Raw genomic sequence first — 13,341 nt, 5'->3', positions numbered from 1 at the left:
TAACCAACAAGGGATCAGATGTAGGGACACACAGATAAAACAAGTTTGTCAATATATTAATGATTATTGAAGCTGGATGATGGGTAATGGTATTTCATTATGCTATTCCTTCTACTTTTATGTATGTTTGAAATTTTTCTCGGTAAAAACTTTAAAAAAAGGTAACGAGAGATTAAATTTAAATTGCTTTATAAAGACATACTCTATTAAGTATTCAATATAACTCAATTGTTATACTTACCTTTACTTTTCAAGGCATTCCACTAAATGTGGGAATATTCAACAGAAACCTGACCGAGGAGATGCAAATGACTGACACGTTAGCTATATCCGTATTTACATGTTGCATCCAACAACCTTAATTGGCTTAATACAACTCAAAAATCATGATGTCAAGAAATCATAAAGCTTAAAGAGACTTAGAGAAGTCACCAGATGACCTTTGCTTCTGAAAATGTCTCACACAATAAAACTATCTTTTTCTTTTTAAATATTTAGAGATGTGCATAGAAGAGTTATTCAAAACCCTTTGGTATTTTAGGTCAACACAATCCAGCTGTGTTAATAAATAGCTTGCTTTAATCTATTGACAGCCAAGTCAATAGAAAGAAGTTATGCATCCATTATATGTCTGGCTTTCAATAAATAGAAGAGGCTAATGAAAGAAAATTACTGAAGAATTCAACAAATGTATTATTGGAAAGTTTTTAAGAGACTTTGTACTTAAGCTATTATGATACTCGATTGGCTCATGGGGCAGATGTACCTGAACCAGTGGTTGATAAGTGGAGAGCGGGATTTTTTTTATTTGTCTGGAGGGTTTGCCCTGGAATAGCTGGCAGTAAGATAGCACCATCTGTTGGAAAGAAGCAATGTCAATCACCAGTTAAACATTTTTGATATATGAAAAAAAAGTTTGCCTTTCTAAAGTGCTTGATAAAGAACCATATTAGGATTAGAAGCCACAGTTCAGTGGAACAAGTAGCAAATTGTGTTTATATATCACATTTCCCATTTGTGTAGTAGTCTATTTGTGTAGGTTGGGCTGTTAAACACACACAAAGTCTAAATTATTTTATATATAATATATAATTTATATATCATTTATATATAAATATAAAAATCTTTATTAATTTTTGCAGCCTGTAGATATCTTTGAAATGTCACCACCTTTACTTCTTCCACTTCTTTAAACTCTGAAACAACTACACTTGTCACACAGAATCTGTCCCTCTGAATTTTTGGAAGTTTCTGATTTTGATAGTTACATATTATACTCCTATAAACCACTGCCAGATTTGAAGTGATTGTCAATAAATTTTGCACAGTATATTAAAACCCTCTTTCCAAAACAAATAAATTAAAACTTAAATAAATAGACATTCTCATTGCAATACCAATCCTTGAGAAAGATGATATGTTTATTTCGTATTTTGAACAAAATTCCTGGCCTATTACAATTCATAAACATCTAAACACCAGAGCACCTGGTCTTCCTACTTGAGTTCAGTAAGTACAAGAAGGGAAGAAAATGTATTATCACTAATCACAATGACCTAGAAGCCAATCTTTTAGATCCAAATTCTTTCCTCAACCTTTCAAGCTTCCTAAAAACTCAATGCTTCTAAAATCGCTTTCTGTGGGCTTCCCTGGTGACGCAGTGGTTAAGAATCCACCTGCCAATGCAGGGGACACGGGTTCGAGCCCTGGTCCGGGAAGATCCCACATGCCGCGGAGCAACTAAGCCCGTGCGCCACAACTACTGAGCCTGTGCTCTACAGCCCGCGAGCCACAACAACCTGAGCCCGTGTGCCACAACTACTGAAGCCTGCCTGCCTAGAGCCCGTGCTCCCCAACAAGAGAAGCCACCACAAAGAGAAGCCCACGCACCTCAACGAAGAGTAGCCCCTGCTCGCCACAACTAGAGAAAGCCCACCTGCAGCAACGAAGACCTGACACAGCCAAAAATAAATAAATAAATTTATTTTTTAAAAATAAATAAATAAATTTATTTTTAAAAAATAAATAAATTTATTTTTAAAAAATAAATAAAATAAAATCACTTTCTGTGATAAAAATAAATAAAACATAGGTAGTTCCAACCATGAGCACAGAAAGTTCTTTAATCCTTTTCTGGAAGATATCAGCTATTATGCAAAAAATATATTTTCAAAAATCTGTCTAGCACATAGTAGTTCCTGTGCTTCAAATTTATGATTCCTAAATTTGTTATTAGTTTTGATATAAAATGTTATAGATGAGTCAAAGTATATTTACTACAAAAAAGCTCAGGCATCTTTCATATTATAGAAACATATCACATGAAATCTTATACATGCAATTTACAGTTTCTGGATCCAACTTGCTAACCATTGTTTAATTGCTTGCAGTTGTAAACTTTCAGATGCTTGTTGATTCCTCTGTACAATTTCCACTTGATCCAGCTTAGGAAGAACCCACTTGAAAGAGTCAAGGAAGAGTTGTCAAGGGGTGTAATTTACCATGATCTAAAAATGGAGACCTGGGATGGGATGTCTTGTGACGATAGGAAAGACGCAAAAATGAACGTAGAGTAGCCAACCCACGTGAGAAAATCCTAACTCCGATCAGAGATGTCAACCATCTGGAGCATACAGCATCTTTCTCCCTTTGCTTGACAGACATTGCTACTCAGTAAGGACTGAGCCTTCTCCCATTCTGTGGGTTGTTTATGGTTTCCTAAGCAACCGACAAGGGATTAATCTCCTAAATATACAAACAGCTCATGCAGCTCAATATCAAAACACCAAACAACCTAATCAAAAAATGGGCAGAAGATCTAAATAGACATTTCTCCAAAGAAGACATACAGATGGCCAAAAAGCATACAAAAATATGCTCAACATCACTAATTATTAGAGAAACGCAAATCAAAACTACAATGAGGTATCACGTCACACCAGTCAGAATGGCCATCATCAAAAAATCTATAAACGCTGAAGAGGGTGTGGAGAAAAGGGAAACCTCCTACACTGTTGATGGGAATGTAAATTGGTACAGCCACTATGGAGAACAGTATGGAGGTTCCTTAAAATAGAGCTACCATATGATCCAGCAATACCACTCCTGAGCATATATCTGGAGACAAACATAATTTGAAAAGATACATGCACCCCAGTGTTCATTGCAGCACTATTTACAATAGCCAGGGCATGGAGGCAACTTAAATGTCCATAAACAGAGGAATGGATAAAGAAGATGTGGTACATAAATACAAAGGAATATTACTCAGCCATAAAAGAGAAGGAAATAATGCCATTTACAGTGACATGGATGGACCTAGAGATTGTCATATGGAATGAAGTAAGTCAGACAGAGAATGACAAATATCTTATGATATCGCTTATATGTGGAATCTAAAAAAATGGTACAAATGAACTTATTTACAAAACAGAAATAGAGTCACAGATGTAGAGCATAAACTTATGGTTACCAAGGGGGAAAGTGGGGGAGGGATAAATTGGGAGATTGGGATTGACATATGACATAGTAGACATATAAAGTCTACTATATACAAAATAGATAACTAAGAAGAACCTACTGTATAGCACAGGGAACTCTACTCAATACTCTGTAATGACCTATATGGGAAAAGAATCTAAAAAAGAGTGGATATATGTATATGTATAACTGATTCACTTTGCTGTACAGCAGAAACTAACACAACATTGTAAATCATCTATGCTCCAATAAAAATCAATTAAAAAAAAAAAAAAAAGGAGGAGAACTGAGCCTTAATCTAGCCTGAAAATCCAGTTCAACAAGTGCTAAAGAACTGTTGTTTCCAAAGTGGACAGATAAGACAGTTCTTTGTGAGGTAGGAAGAAACTGCCTATTTCTAGTTTTAACTTCTATTTTTGTCAATGTTTTTCAGTATATGCAATAAGTAGTAGTAATTTATAATTAAATAAATATATATATGAGGGGAGGTGAAAGTAAATAAGTTGTATGCTTTACCGATAGGAATGAGAAATCAAAGAAGTTTGGAGTTTGCTATTTTAAGGTGCCATAACCAATCAATTGGAATTTTTATAGAAGATAAAATCGAATTGCCATCCCTACTCTAGAATCTCTGTAACATACTGCAGCATCTTCTGCACAAAAAACAAACAAAAAACTTGACTTACTACTTTACTTCCTGATCAAAGAAGAGCTTCCTTCCCCCTAAGCTCATGACCAATATTTAATAATGACTACATTAAAATCCCATTTTTCTCCTAACCTTGAACCACACTTCTCATTTAGTGACTCTAGCTATGAACAAGCATCTTAGAATAGTCCATTTTGTAGATAATTGTATCATCAACATCATTAGGAAAAAAGATTTGATTTACAGGATTTTATTTACCACGGTCTCATCTATTTATGTATGGAACGTGAGAGCCATTGGTGCTAGTTTCCAGTATTTCCAGTTTTCTGCCTTCTGGGCACACAGTAGGACTGGACGTCCTGGTCCCATTAGGGGTGGGGCCATATGACTGAACTGGCCAGTGGAATACGAGCAATGTCACTTCTGTTCTGGAGGATTTGATTTTCAGTGTGAGATTTCCTGGGTTCTCTCTTTTCTCCCTCTATCATGGCGACCTTCTCCATCAGCCTGAAGATCTGAAGGACCACTGTAAGCAAAGCCCCTCTGCCAACCCACTAGAATATGTAGCATGAGTGAGAAAGGAACCTTTGTTGTTTTCAGCCACTGAGATTTGGGGGTTGTTACCAGAGCATGACCTGGTCTGCCCCCATGACAGCTTGAGAGATAACTGAAATTCCACTCAAAACCCAACAAGTCATAACTCAAAGTTTTGGTTAATAAGCTATTGTATATTGCAAGAGATCCAGCCTTCATTTAAAAACTACAGGAAGTTCTCTATTAATAAATCCCCAAAGAGACAAGTTGGTCCTACATATTCCTATAGTTTTGAAAGGGGAATTTCTCCCTTTGAAATTTCAAAGGGGAGTCTTTGGTATCAGGTGCCAGGTTGGTCTGCTCTGAGAGCAAAAAAGCAGGAAACTGTCCTGTTTGATCGCGACTTGGAATTTTCAACCTCAAGACCTCATATCTCGAGGTAAGAGCAGGTAAGATTTGCAGAACCGCTTATTCTTCCCATTTTTCCTTAATGTCACTTTAAGTGAAAAGAGACTTAATCTGATGTAATCAATTCCTCTCCCAAAAGTCCATCTATATTTCACAGGGGATTAGTGTCCAAATATATTCTCATACCATTTTACTTTCATCCTAAGTCACTATATTTTTTTCACCCCAGCAGAATAGGAAGGAAGAGATCTGTGCTAGGCTTTTCCCCAGAGCCTCACTTAAACACAGGAGGCAGCATGGCTCAGTGGGTGAGGACTGAACTCGGGACATGTGTGACTCGGGTCACAGCTCTGTCACTAACCAGCTGTGTGATCTCGCAGGCCTCTTAACTTCTGTCAGCCCGTTTCGTCACCCGAAAAGGCAACTCATAAGAGTGTCCTTGCCTCACTTTGAGGCTTGTCCATTTCTAAAGAGACTTTATATCTGAAAACAATCAAACAGTTGAATTACATTATTGGAAGGCTCATCTGTTTGTGGGTATTTACGATGCATCAACACAGATTTACTCTCTTATAACATTTTTAATCAAATAGTCTGACACTTTTCTACAATTTTTAATTTTTTATTTCTCCTTTCTTATTTTTTCTCACCTCCATTTACAGAACCAGACGCGCTAGTTTATCCCGCGAACTGGGTAGAGGCCAGTTCAAGGCCAAATGGGAAGCTTCAAGCTCGCAACCGGGGCCATCTCCCTCTTCCTCTGGGTGCCTGCCTTTGCTTTGATTCGATTTCAGGTGTGTACAGTCCCCTGAAGTTTGTCGTTTTTTCTGCCTGTCCATTGTCTTTACACTTCAGGATGTGGCTTCCCGTATTTACCCACTTGCCGGTCAGCTGACCTGACAGAATCATGTGCGCTAAGGAAGCCTCTCCTGCCTCTGGGGTGGCCTTCTGCCCCCACCACCTGCCTCACTAACCAGAAAAGAAATTATGTGGTTCAGCCTTGGGAACAGATAGAAAGGGAGAACAGTATTTTGAGAAAGGGGAACTTGAATCACATTCTGCAAACCACCATGTTCACAGCCCATAAACAGGGGACACTGGCCAAGCCAGTGTGAGACATGAGCTGGAAGACTGGGCCAGAACCAGGAACCAGGCAGGGGTCAAGTTCTGCACCGGTCACCAGTGTAAACAAAAAGAATAATCCCAGCGACGCTGAGAAAGCAAAGGAAAAGAGTGTTTCTTGTCTCTTTTCTATAAGGGATGGAAAATATATGTTTGGTGTCTGCCTGCCAAAGAAAACCTCTGGAGTTTGTGTTGCTGGCCTTGAGCTGCAAAGTGTGGAAGGAAATGAAGGGAATGTTGTGAGGGGTGTGTGCGTGTGTGTTTGATTTTTAAATGATCACTGGGGGCTGGTTAGGAATTTCTGGGTTTGTGATGTGTTGTCCTGTTGTGTTTTGTTTTTAACGACGTGGAAAACGTGCCACTGTCAGGGAGGAGGGCCTGGATAGGAGGGAGGTTCATGGAAAAGGAATCAAAACAAGACTGGGAACTCCCCGAATGCTCAAGCATCTCAAACCACGTGACCGCAGAGGCAGCGGCAACTGAGGAATCAAGGCAGGCTTTCCCATGAATCGTGTATGTCTTTGTGATCACAACAGCGCTTCCTGTCTGAGTCAACAGTGCTTTCAGGGTGGAGTTCATGAGAAAACCTTAGTCATGAAATACCAATTTTCAACTCTTTAATAGAGCCAAGCAATATTCTGTAAGAATATCTTGTCCAGAGTTTGCCAAAAAGATTTCTGAAGAAGTTTTGAATCTTATTGTTGGGCACAGAAGGGGGTACAAAATTAATTCAAGGCACGTCCCCTGCCCTGAAAGAGCTTTCGGAGGCCCTTCTGGGAGGTGTGGGATCTGAGAACTGCAATGTGAGGATGGGGCAGAGAACCGCAGTGAAAGGCACTGGACCCAGCTTGCTTTCTGTAGCTCCCATTGAATGATCAGTCTATCCAGAGCCAGACCCTCTGAGCGCATGCACTCTGCCTGATGGTCCTCTGGTTTGCTTTCTCAGCAGAGAAGGGCAGGAGAGTTCAGCTGTCACCATGAAGGGCCAGTCTCACGTGCGCTTGCCTGCCTGGATGACAAAATGGAAGCTGGGAGGGCTCCGTGCCCCTAAAATATTGGTCCCTAATCTATTACAGCATCTGAGGTTCTATAATTAGAGAGTTCTTCTTGTATAGGCAGTGTGATAAAGTAGAGGGAGCTTGGACTTCAATTTCAGGCAGACCCGAGCTCAAATCTCAGCTCTTCTGCACACTATAGACTTTCAGCAAGTCGCTTCTTCTGTGAACACTTATTTCCACATCTGTTACCTGGGGATAATGTATGTGAAAATGGTGAGACATAGGAACTAGGCACAGACTATTTTCCTTCCTTTCTTTTCCGAGTCTAGTGGCATAAATACTCCAGAGCTGAGCAACACCCTAAGCTCTTATGTTCTGGCAAACTGGATGTCTCTGTAGGGAAGTTAATTACCACCTTCAGCTGTTATCCAGAATATTGATTCTCTAACCACTCAAGGATGTAATACTTTTGGCAAAGATTTCTCTCTTGTGATTTTTTTCCCCCTTATTCTCATAATCTTCTCACTTCACTAGACCATCCTGGAGACGAAGGGCTATATCTTATTCATTTTTGTATTCCTGGCACATGGCATAGAAGGTATTCAATAAATGTCTGCTGGATGAATAAATAAATGTATGAAAATAATTTCTAGGGAAAAGAGTAAAAGAGAGACAACGTTAGTTAAAGGAGAAAGTACCCCAGGACTAAGAAGAGGAAGATGAGAAGGCGAAACAATTTTTTGCCTAATTTATCATTTTACCCACAATCAGAACTGCTGCTGCTGCTTTAGAGAGTACGGTACCCCTCCAACTCCCCTCCCTGCCACAGCCACCTGCAGGGTTACAGGTGCTGCTTCTGCTGCTGCGAATGGTGACGATGACGATACCGTGGAACAGGATTAGGAAACCACCTTTTCTTAAAATGACCTTGGCAATTTTTGCAACTATTTTGCTGCTGACTTTTTAAAATTTTTTTTGATTAATTAATGTATTTATTTATTTTTGGCTGCCTTGGGTCTTTGTTGCTGCGCGCGGGCTTTCTCTAGTTGCAGCGAGCAGGGGCTACTCTTTGTTGCGGTGCGCGGGTTTCTCATCACAGTGGCTTCTCTGGTTGTGGCGCACGGGCTCTAGGCACTTGGACTTCAGTAGTTGTGGCACGTGGGCTCTCAGTAGTTGTGGCTCGCGGGCTTAGTTGCTCTGCGGCATGTGGGATCTTCCCGGACCAGGGATCTGAACCCATGTCCGCTGTTTTGGCAGGCGGATTCTTAAACACTGCACCACCAAGGAAGTCCCTGCTGCTGATTTTCTGAAGGATTTCAAGCCACATCTGCTTTCTAAGCCACAGCTGTTTTCAATATCTTGACTAAACTAAGTACAGAACAGGTGTGACTTATTTTAATACAAATCTGGCCTCACTGGGGATGGGATGAGCTCCTGAAGGGGGCATGCAGGGTATTTATTTCTCAGGCTTCAGGAGCTTTCCCGCTGCCCCTGGGGTACCCGCAGGTACCAGTGCATCAATGCAGGCTGAGTTGTGCCCTATGCTGGGTGCCAAAGCCTCATTTTGTTTGTAAGGGTAACTCCCACAGTCAGACATCACATCCCAAAACAAAACGAAACGAAAGCTTCCCACCTGTCATCAGAATGACCTTTATCTCTGCTTCATATCAGGAACAGGTAGATGTCATATTTCAAACATGGCCATCTCATGGATATGCTCTACATGCAGGAACAGGTAGATGTCGTATTTTAAACATAGCCATCTCATGGAAGTGCTCTACATGCAGGAACAGGTAGATGTCGTATTTTAAACATGGCCATCTCATGGATATGCTCTACATGCAAGAACAGGTAGATGTATTTTAAACATAGCCATCTCATGGATGTGCTCTACATGCAGGAACAGGTAGATGTCGTATTTTAAACATAACCATCTCATGGATGTGCTCTACCTGCAGGAACAGGTAGATGTCGTATTTTAAACATGGCCATCTCATGGATATGCTCTACATGCAAGAACAGGTAGATGTATTTTAAACATAGCCATCTCATGGAAGTGCTCTACATGCAGGAACTGGAACCCTGACCCCCATCTCTGACCCCCCCCTCTCTCCCCTCACCACTTCACTTTCAAACTCAAGAGCTGGGAGGCAGGATTGAGTAGACTATGCAGTGGAATCAGATAAACCATGAAGTCTGGGCACTTTAGAACACCAGAAGTTTATTTCTCACTCACGACATACTCTGATGCCAGTCACATGGTTCTCTTCCAAGGGGTGAGTCAGGAACATATGTATTCTATACAAATGGGTAGTTTCAACATGTCTCCTATTGATGCTTCTACAAACAATTCTGCATTTTCCAGGAGGGGAAGGGGGCAACAGGGAGGAAGAAGAGGATGGAAACCAGATATATCTGGGTCATATTTATAAGTGACCTTTATTAATAGTCTATGTAAAAAATTCCTATAAAAATGGCCGTTGTCTCAGGGGTAGAATTAGATTTGGTAACCAGGGAGAAGGCAAACTAACAATGGGTGAGGTAATACGTTTGTGACTCAGTGTGTAAAGTCTGTCCTTTGGAAGGTTGTCTATTGATGACACCTTGCAGTTTGGACCCAGCAATACAGTGAATGTGAAATTCAGACCCCACTTTCCATACTCAAGCTTGAGTGAGCCTGTGATTCTGAGAGTGAGTGAGACTTCACAGAGGTCCATGCCCCAACTCGTGTGGTTCAGTGACCATTAGCAATAAAGTCTTTTATTTATAATGAGAAACAGTTGAAATATGGAAGGAAATGATAGAATGACAGGATTTCCTGTAAAGTGCACGAACAAAGCAATAATACACAAGGTGCCTTTACAAAGAGCTCTAATAAATTTTACATAAATGCCTGACATGACCTTTTGTGCTTCTGAGCTACTTCAGTTACAGTAACATCAGAGACAGTGGCCAAAGCATTTACTATAAATTCAAATGCTTTGGGACTTCCCTGGTGGCGCAGTGGTTAAGAATCCGCCTTCCAATGCAGGGGACACGGGTTCGAGCCTTAGCCCTGGAAGATCCCACATGCCGCGGAGCAACTAAGCCCATGCGCCTAGAGCCGGTGCTCTGCAACAAGAGAAGCCACCGCAATGAGAAGCCCGCGCACCGTAACAAAGAGTAGCCCCCGCTGGCTTCAACTAAAGTCTGTGTGCAGCAATGAAGACCCAACACAGCCAAAAAAAAAAAAAAAAAAAGCTTTCCTATTAATGTGAATCAATGTATGAAAAGCAATGCATATTTCATACTCAGACATGCTCAGAAATGCTATGCACAGGCACATACACAGGGAAAAAGAATGTCTATGCCCTGATCTCATTTTCTTTAAAAATGTTACACTCAGGGAGCCCCAGCAAGTACACATAGCCTAGGGAAGGAAACAGCAAACTTCATTAAGCAATTAGGAAATGCAAGTCAACAAGTTAGCATTCTTAAATCATGTGGGAATGACTTCACGGAGATTTGTCCTAAATAATTAACAAGTCAAACACTTTTTCCTTAAGAGCCAAGAACTTTGCAATATTAAAGAATCATTTCATTAATTGACTTTAAAATTCATGGACTTCTCCTTTATATGTATTTGAAACTTTTTAAGTTTAAATTTTTTAACTTTTAGAAATAAAGGGAGATATTAGTCTATCCTGCACTCTCAAAGCTTTTTTTCTTCCTTTATGTTACTTTCGTCAACTGATTGCTATCAAAGAAAGCAATTTCCTGTAACGTTTTATTTTACTGCAAAATGATTTTCCTGTACTTTATCTGGAAAATATATCGTGATGTTGCCTCAACACCAATATGGGAATGACCGCAGGCAAGACATTGACAAGAGGGACCAGATGAGAGTAAGGGAAAGTGTAAGCTTCTGGGGACTTGGCACGTCAGAATAACAGGAAGAGCTATTTAAAATGTATGTCTGGGGCTCACCCTCTGAGGTTCTAGTTCACTACAAATATTATGAGTGGGCACACTTTTTTTGCCACAGGGGCTATCAGAACACTTGGGCCCGGTCTGGGGTTCACCTCCATCACGTGCCAGCAACACATGTGCATCGTCCGCCAACATCACTCCTGGGCCCACCTTCTTTCCTCCTCACGTTTTCTATTTACCTATTTTTTCTTACTTATTTTTAGTTGATCTTGCTAAATTGTGTGCATCTTTATATGCAGACTTCAATTCCTTTCACTCTGTGGATAATTTTAAGTAAGTGATTAAATAATAACGCTCCAGGGCAAGTTTTCCAATAGGGAGAGTTTATATTGCATATTACAGTTCTGTCCTTTCCATGACCTTTGTCTTACTTCAGAATTCCAGTGTTGTGGTGTTCGCTCCTCACACCATCAACCCTGTTCTTGGGAGAGCACCTCATACTCATCATTTATACTCAGAATAAACTTAAACCAGTGTACAACCCCTGCCAGGGGTATTTGCTTTTCCTCTAATTGCAAAATAAGATTTACTACCTCACATCAATTTTAGATATCGAGGACATGGGAGAAAATAGAGGAAATAATCATGGACAGAAAGGTGTCTTCTCAGTACTGCAAAAATGATACCACCCACTAAGGATTATTTTTGCTTATAACATTTTAAAGAAAAATATTAGGGCTTAAGTAACAATTTTAATTTATTGATGGCCTTCTGTGAGCCATATGAAAAGCCAAATTAACAAAGATGCTGAAGAGAGAATGAAACAGATGGTTATGTGAAAATTGAAAGGCAATCTGGAGGAAGGTAAGTAGCTACTGACTGTCCATTTGTGTGGAAGGGAGACAGAAGAGGTCCAAAATATGTATTAAGGAAGAAAAGGTTAAATAAAAATAACTTGATCGTTGTTAGGCCCGGATGAGTGTTCAAGGATGGACTTTAAAACACAAGGTCAGGGACTTTCCTGGTGGCGCAGTGGTTAAGAATCCGCCTGCCAATGCAGGGGACACAGGTTTGAGCCCTGGTCCAGGAAGATCCCACATGCCGCGGAGCAACTAAGCCTGTGCACCACAACTACTGAGCTTGTGCTCTAGAGCCCGTGAGCCACAACTACTAAGTCCAAGTGCCACAACTACTGCAGCCCACATGCCTAGAGCCTGTGCTCCACAAGAGAAGCCACCGCAATGAGAAGCCCACGCACCGCAACGAAGAGTCGCCCCCGCTCGCCGCAACAAGAGAAAGCCCGCGTGCAACAATGAAGACCCAACGCAGCCAAAAATTAATTAATTAATTAATTAATTTTAAAAAAACACAAGGTCATGTGTTTGAGTGGCTGTGGTGGCAATTGCTGCTTGCTCTGTATTTTGGAGAGAATTTTGCCTATTTGTTTGGACTCCCCTGTGTGGACTCAGAATACAATGTCTCTGTTATGGATTGAATTGTGTCCCCCAAAAATATATGTTGAAGTCTCAACCCCCAGTACCTGTGAACTTGACCTTACTTAGAAATAGGGTCTTGGAAGATCTAACCAAGTTAAGATGAGGTCATGCTGGATTCGGGTGAGCCTTAACCCAGTATGACTGGTGTTTTATAAGAAGAGGGAAATTCAGAGACAGAGACACACACAGGGAGAAGACCATGTGAAGAGGAAGGCAGAGGTTGGAGTGATGCCGCTACAAGCCAAGGACACCAAGGATTGCTGGGAGTCACCAGAAACTAGGAAGAGGCAAGGAAGGATCCTCACCTACTGATTTCACAGTTCACACAGCCCTGCTCACCCCTTGACTTCAGACTTTTAGCCTCCAGAACTGTGAGACATTAAACTTCTGTTGTTTCAAGTCAAGTATGTATGGTACTTTGTTACAACAACCCTAAGAAACAAATATAGTCACTGTAAGTGCAGAAGGAGATGTTGCGGCAGATGTAACAGCAAACAGAGCAGAATGAGGCCTCTTTCTGCCCCGGACCCTCCAGAACTCACGTACCTCTGACAAGAACACCTTGCAGGCCAGTTCCCAGCACAGCTTCCTTTCCAGGCATGTTTTGCCTCCATGGCCTCGGGGCTACAATTCCAGATAATCTAGATGACTCCCACCACCCCACAGCCAGCCCCCAGAATAAGTAAAAATAAGAACACAAAAGTTCACGTGTTTTTATGGATTCCTATACTTCTCAAATATTTAG

This window comes from Balaenoptera borealis (genome assembly GCF_965194805.1).
Source record: "Balaenoptera borealis genome assembly, chromosome: 9".
Taxonomy (NCBI): domain Eukaryota; kingdom Metazoa; phylum Chordata; class Mammalia; order Artiodactyla; family Balaenopteridae; genus Balaenoptera; species Balaenoptera borealis.
Note: the sequence above shows the minus strand (reverse complement) of the source record.